Here is a 7,500-nt window from a genome sequence, read left to right on the forward strand (position 1 = left end):
GTGAACTTGCAGGAGTGAACTGCCGCTCCTGCTGTTTGGGTTCCAGGATCTACTGTGCCATCAGTATAGTAGATCTGTGCCCCTGTTGTTTCTACTGAGGTTATTGCTGCTTCTGCTGCGTTTCTGAGTTCTTCTATTGTGCAGTTTTCTTTTGCCCTTGGGAGTTTGGTGTAGTTGAATTTAGCAACTTGTTTTTTCCATGGTGGAAAGTGTATAGTACTTTGTGCTGTGTCAGGTTTTAATTGTAGGATTGTTTCTGTAAGGCCAAGTCTTTTGATGTTATTGCTATGGTCCTTGCCATAAGAATCTGGGGTTTGTACTTCAGGATGTTTGGATAGTTCCTCTCTTACTCGTCTTTTGGTGATTGAGTCTCTGTCTGACAGGAACATCTTTGCAACTATGCTTGCATTTCTTAGTGCAATTCTGTCTTCGAGGGTTGGTAGTCCGGTTTCCAACCTTAGGTTGCAAAGTCTTGTCCACATTGGGGCACCCAACATGAGCCTCATGGCATTGTTTTGAATCACTTCAATTGTGCTTGTTTGTAGATCTGTTAGTCCCAGGAGTGTTGGGGCGGCATAGTCTACTAGTGATCTGGAACAGGCTAGATAGTATTTCTTTTGGATGTGTTCATTTGCTCCATCCTTGAGCCTGCACATATATCTCATAGCTGCATTTCTGGCATTTGTTCTTTCCTTGAGATTTTTTATCTCTTGCTTGAAAGTGAGCTGTTTGTCTATTATTACCCCGAGGTATGTGTATTGGTCCACCCATTCTAGGGGTTCCATTCCTATTGTGAGTGGTTGTACGGGGTTTGGGGCTTTGATTGTCATTGCTTTTGTTTTGGCAATGTTAATTTTTAGTCCAAGCTCATTGGATTTGTGGCTGATGGCATTGAGTGCTCTTTGCATTTTTATTGTCCTGACTGGCCCTCGAGCTATTACACATACATCATCTGCATAGATAAATATATTAACTCCTTCAGGTAGCTGAAGTGAGGCTATATTCTCCATGAGGATGTTGAAAAGGAGGGGGCTTAGAATTCCTCCTTGTGGCGTACCATTTTCCAAATCATGATATGTGGATATCACTCCTTGAAATTTGACTCTGGCTTGCCTTCCTAGCATGTAGTTTTTAGTCCATGCTAGTAGGTGTCCTTTGACTCCTTTTTTGGCTACTGATTGCAGCACTGCAACTGGGCTTGCAAGCTCGAAGGCTTTTTCAAAGTCTATGAAGACTATTGTTGCCTTGTTCTGATTTATGCAGCTTAATACATCTGTGATGCATTCAGAGGTTCCAATTCCCTCCTGATATGCATATAGCTGCTTGTTTAGGGGGCCAATTTTGTACTTTATTCTGTTTAAGACCATTTTTTCTCCTGTTTTTTCTATACAGGATACCAAGGCTATTGGCCTGGGATTTGTTGGATCCTTTGGCTTGGGAATTGGCTGTGTATCTTGTTGTCTCCAGGTTTGAGGCCTTATGTGCTCTAGGTGTGTTTTGTTTAGTAATCTTAGGAATGCAGTTTCTCCTGCTGGACCCATGTGTTTGATCATTGTGTAGGTGATTTTGTCAGCTCCAGGTGCAGTGTCTTTCCCTGTCTTTTGTACTGCTCTTAGCTCCTCAACTGTGTATGGGGTGTCTGTGTCATCCTGCTGAAGGCAGGCTGTGTTGATCTCTTCCCATCTTGATGGAGCCAGTTGCTCTTGTTGCATTCTGGTTTCGGGGGAGAGATTGATTGACAGTGTTCTGTTTGCAAAGGATGTTGCAATTCTTTCAGCCTCCTCATGTGGGTGTGGGTGTGTGGCAATTGGTGTCTTTCTCTTTTTTCCGGCTACTCTGCCTAGCCATTTCCAAAGCTGAGTTAGATTGGTGTATCCTGACAGGCTTGAACACCATTCCATCCATTTTTCAATTCTGATTTCATGGATTCTTTCATTTGTTTCAGTTTTGACTGTTTGTAGTAGCTCTCTGTTTTCTACTGTGGATCTTCTTCTGTATATTTTTGTGACTCTGTTTAGTCTGGTTTTTAGTCTTCTGACTTCTGGGCAGTAGTACCAGGAGTCTTTGTAAGTGTAACTACCTTGTGTTGTTTTTAGTGGCATAGCTCTGTTGGCTGCATTGTGAAAGGCCTCAACTAGGTCTTTTTCTAGCTGGTCTATGTCCTCTGGAGGAGCGTAGCTGATTGCCCATTCCTCTATGGTTGTTTGAAAGCAGACCCAGTCTGCTAGGTCCTGGTTCCATCTTGGTGGGGGTGGTGGGATTGGAGGTAGTTGTTGTAAGTCCAATTCTGTCACTGTGGCAAAGTGATCACTTATCAGGGTTGAGTGTACTTGCCACTTGGTTAGGTGTCTAATGGCTGTTGTGGCAAAAGTCAGATCTAGTCTTCCACCTCTTATGTGTGTAGGTTGCCCTGTGTTTAGGAGGGAGACTCCCTCAAATTCATCCAGGGCGAAAGCTATGTGTTCCCCTGAGGGGTTTGTCCTTGATGGGGATGATAGTATGGGGTGATGTGCATCAAAATCCCCGCAGATAATTGTTGGTGTTCTTTCTGTGTGAGCAAAGAGTTGAGTTAGTTGTAACTCTCCTGTATCCTCCCTATGTAATTTTCTGTATATGTTGTATATGTCTATTTTTTGATTCAGTAATGTTATTGTTACTGCTAGTGTCTCTATGTTGGTGCCACAGGGAATAGGGTTGTGTAACCTTGTTGTTGGTATGCTAGTTTTAACTAATGTAGCTAGTCCTCTGTCTGTGCCTATCTGTGGTGCGATGTAGGCATTGTAGCCTGGGATTTTTAGTTTCTTTCCTGCTGGAAGATTGGTTTCTTGTAGCAGGATGACATCTACATTCTCAGTTTTGCATATTGCAATTAGGGAGGAGATCTTTGGTCTAACACCGGCTGAGTTCCAGTTCAGAACTCTTACTCCATGGTGTAGGTTGAAGAGTATTGTCTAGGGTCCCTAGGGGCAAAGGCAATTGCCTTGACCTCGGAGGATGAAGTGGATGAGGTGGATGGGGTGAGAGTGGATGATGGGATGATGGATGGGGTGAGTGGTATGATAGGTGCTGGGACTGAAGTGGAGGATGTGGAAGGTACGGGTGATTGAGGTGATGGAATGGTAGGTGTGGTTGGTGAGGAGTGAGAAGTGATCTCCTGGATAGCAAGAGAGGGGGATTGGGAGGACTTATTCCTGGAGAGCAAGTCTTTTAGGACTTGTTCAATGCTGGTAGCAATTGTTGCAGCATTGATTTTTCCAGTCACGGCCTGAGTGACTAGTTCGGTCAGTTTGTCTTTTAGGACCGTGGTCTTTATGAAGATGGTCCTAGGCAGTGGTTTCGGACCTTCGGTTGGAGCCTTGGAGGTAGATCTGGCTCTGGGTTTAGATACTGACCTGGTTCTTGTTCTGGAGTTGGAGTGCCTGTTTAGCTCCTCCTGGGTATAAAATCTCCTTCTGGGTAGAGGTTTGGGGGCCGCTCTTACTCTTGATGGGTCCCTTTTGTCTTTGGGGAGGGCAGCAATTACTCTTGCTACCCTTTCAGGGCATCCCCAGGCCATTGCAGTATGCCCTTTCTTGCAGTTGGAACACTTTTTGACTGTGGGTATTCCAGCAGCCTTCTTGTCAATGCACTCCTGTGTGGGGTGCTTGAGGCTGCAGACAGCACAGGTTGGGACCTTTGCTTGGCATTGGTCCTTATGATGCCCATACTTCTGGCAGTTGTAACATCTGAGGGGATCAGGGTAATATTTGTTGACCCTGAAGCTGCCAAAGATGCCCAGGTCGACTCTTCGTGGGTGTGGACCCTTGAATGTCACCAGTATGGCTTTTGTAAGGAAGCCTGCCTTATTCTTCATCCTTTCCGCTGCAGTGATATTTGGTAATTTAGTTAGGTGGCTTTCCATCATATCAGTTGGGTAGCCAACCACAACTGCTTTTTTTAATTTTTCCTCTTCTTTCAGCTCCAATAGCTTAATGTCTGAGGTGCTTCGCAAGGTTATCAGTGCCCTTGCGTCCTTGGTGGATATGGTCCACTGTCCTTGCCTGTTCGGTTTGGCAATCATCTGAATGTTTTTGTGCTTGCTTTCAAAGGCAGCAATAGCCTTGAAGGCCTCTGATGAGTTACCAGCCAAGACCCTAAAAAAATAGGTCTTGTTTTCTCTAGCAGGCTGGTTGCTGCTTCCTGCGGTGAGGTTTTCTTGCTGTGTGGGTACAACATTCCCTGGTTGGCTCCTTCTAGGAAGTTTCTTTTTCCTCCTTACTTCCTGCCAAGGTAGGTTTCCTTCTCCATCAGAGTCGTTGTCGTTGGTCCTCTTCCGGTTAGTTTGGTCTTGGTCCTGTTCCATTCGTTTCTGTTCATTGTCCATGAGTTCCTTTTCGGCTTCCTTGTCAAGTTCAGTTAGAAGGGGTTGCAGGTCGGGGTCCATCTCCATTTCACCAGTTGCTAGAGCTTCTAGTACGATCTCATGAAGTTCGTTCCAGGATAAGTCCTTTTTTTCAAGATAAGTAAGTATATGATCAGAGACCATATAGAGGGACAGACAGTGTGCCTGGTGGGGTTGTCCAACCCTTTAAGCCCTAGGGCCCCAAGCAAAGTTATAGTAGAAGTTATAAGAATGAATTACAGAATCTGAAAATGAAACACAAATTCGATAGTTATATGGGGGTTATGCTAACTAACCTATTGCTAGAGCAGTGCTGAAACTAACTCTTTTTAGCTAAGTACTAGCCTACACAAATAGCTGTTGGGGAGCCTTCTTACTGCGTTCACGCACTAAGACGGCCCAGCAGTCTATTCCTGCAGGTAGGGAGGTTGGGGGTAATAAGTAAAACTCAGTGGAGACCTAAAAGTTTTTATTTGAGCTGATTCCTGACCCTATTTGAATACTGGCTTATTTCGCCAGTTACCAAGAATAACAACCTATTACTTATCAAACAACTTGGCTTATAGGCGCCAAGCCTAACAGCCCTATGCCACTTGCCACAGACAGCGAGAGTGGGAGTTTTTGACCCTTGGGCCCTGCTTCAACTGGAGTTTTAAGACCACAACGGCTACCAGATTTTCCACAGGAGGATCTATTAGTAAGGTAAAATTATGTAGTTGGAGGCAAAGCTTAGCCTATATTGTCAATTTTAATTTTCTTTATATGAGGGGGCTGATTACAGCCAATTCAGGGGCAAGGCCCTTGTCAGTACAGCAAAAACTGCAACAGAAATCGTCGAAAAAACGGCGAAAATCGGCGACGAATTCGGCGAGAAATCGGCGAAAAACGTCGGCGAAATCGGCGATTTATCGGCGGAGGCGGCGGTGGCGGCGGTCTCTTCAGGAAGCTGAAAGTATCAGCAAAGTGAAGAGGGAGCAGGCAACAGCAGTAACGGCGGCAGAAGATGTTGGCAGTCAGCAGGCAGGAGCAGCAGTGATGGTCCTCTCTCAGTGGGATCTGAGTGAGAACTGAGAATACATATACAAAGACATCGTATTTATACAGGAGAAGGGGATCCAACAGCTGTCAGTTTCTTAATAATTCCGGAGAAGTCAGATTTTAGATAAAAGGATAATACTGGATTAACGGAAAACAGACCTGGGCTTAGATTCAAATTTCTACCTTGAGTACAGGAGATTAAAATGATTCAACAATATTCCTTTGGAAATAGTCATTTACATGGATTACTTTTTCCGTCTTTGACCAACCAATTCTGTGACTTGACCCTAACCAGTGGGAGGCCAAGGCATTATTAAGAGAACCCCTGGAGACGGCCACCTGATGTTGTTTTAATCTGACTGGTATACTTTTTGATGTTTGGCCAACATGAAATAGGTTACACTCTGAACAAGGAATGCTATATATTACATTATTATCATTTCCAGAACTATTCTTAATTAACATGTTTTTTAAAGTACAATTATATTTAAACACTACAGCAATATCTAGTTTTTTCAAAAGGGGTGTAACATCTAAAAAACAAACATGAAATGGCAAACAAAGCATATTATTAATTGTTTCCTTTCTCTCTAATTGGACACTATAAAATGTTTTCTTAGCCTTATTCATACATTTTTCTAAGAAATATTTAGGATAACAAAGATCTGTAGCAATTTTTTCTATTTTAGTGAACTCCTCCTCAATGTAATCTGGGCTACAAATTCTCAATGCCCTAAGGTACATGGAGGAAAAAACTGAATGTTAAATATTTTTAGAGTGACCGGAGTAAAAATGTACATATGAAAAATTATTTGTAGGCTTTCTATATATGGAAAACTTAAATTTATCTGTTTCTCTAACTATTAAAACTTCTAAAAATGGGATACGGTTATTTTCTTCATTTTCTATAGTGAATTTTATTGATGGTACTAATGAATTAATGATTGAAACAAAGCCCTCATGATTAAAATTTTCTTCTAAAATACCTAGAACATCATCAACATATCGATACCACACAATTTGGGAAGACCACACTGAAGGGATTAATCTAGATTCAAAAAATTCCATATATATGTTGGATAAAAGTGGAGACAAAGGATTACCCATAGCCATACCAAAAACCTGTTCATAGAAATCTCCATTAAAACTAAATTTACACTTTTTAATGCACAAACAAATGAGCTCAATAATAGTAGGGGTTGATAAAGGTAAATCATAAGCATCTAAAATACCCGACAGGAAATCCAATAAGTCATCAACCGGCACTTTGGTAAACAATGAAGTTACATCAAAACTTACTAATCTATGTCTAGACGTAAGGATAACTTTTTGTAATTTTTCGCAAAGATCAACAGAATTTTTTATATGAGAGGTTGAAATAGCTCCTAAGATCGGGGAAAGTAATTTGACTAAATATTTGGATAATTTATAGTTAATAGAACCTGTAGCACTGATAATTGGTCTGATTGGATATCCTGTTTTATGGGTTTTAATTAAACCATATAAATAAGGCAAAGACGGACCAGTAGAGATAAAGGCATTAATTAAGGATTTTTCTTGTTTTAAGATAGATTTTAAGTTTTTATTAAAATCTTTGATGACCTCGTCTAAGGGATTAACTCTTAATTTTATGTAAGTAGAAACATCAGATAAAAGTACATACATCTTTTCTAAATAAGTTGTTTTGTTCATAATAACTAATACATTTTTCATTTTTCCTTTCGTGGCTATAATACATTTTATATTCATCACGTGTCAGCTTTCGTGATTTCTACACACACACACACACACACACACACATATATATATATATATATATATATATATATATATATATATATATATATATATATCTTTATATGTATATATATATATATATATATATATATATATATATATATATATATATATATATTTATATGTATATATATATATATATATATATATATATATATATATATATATATATATATTTATATGTATATATATATATAATATATATATATATATATATATATATATATATATATATATATATATATATATATTTATAAGTATATATATATATATATATATATATA

Source organism: Palaemon carinicauda, chromosome 17 (genome assembly GCF_036898095.1).
Source record: "Palaemon carinicauda isolate YSFRI2023 chromosome 17, ASM3689809v2, whole genome shotgun sequence".
Lineage (NCBI taxonomy): Eukaryota > Metazoa > Arthropoda > Malacostraca > Decapoda > Palaemonidae > Palaemon > Palaemon carinicauda.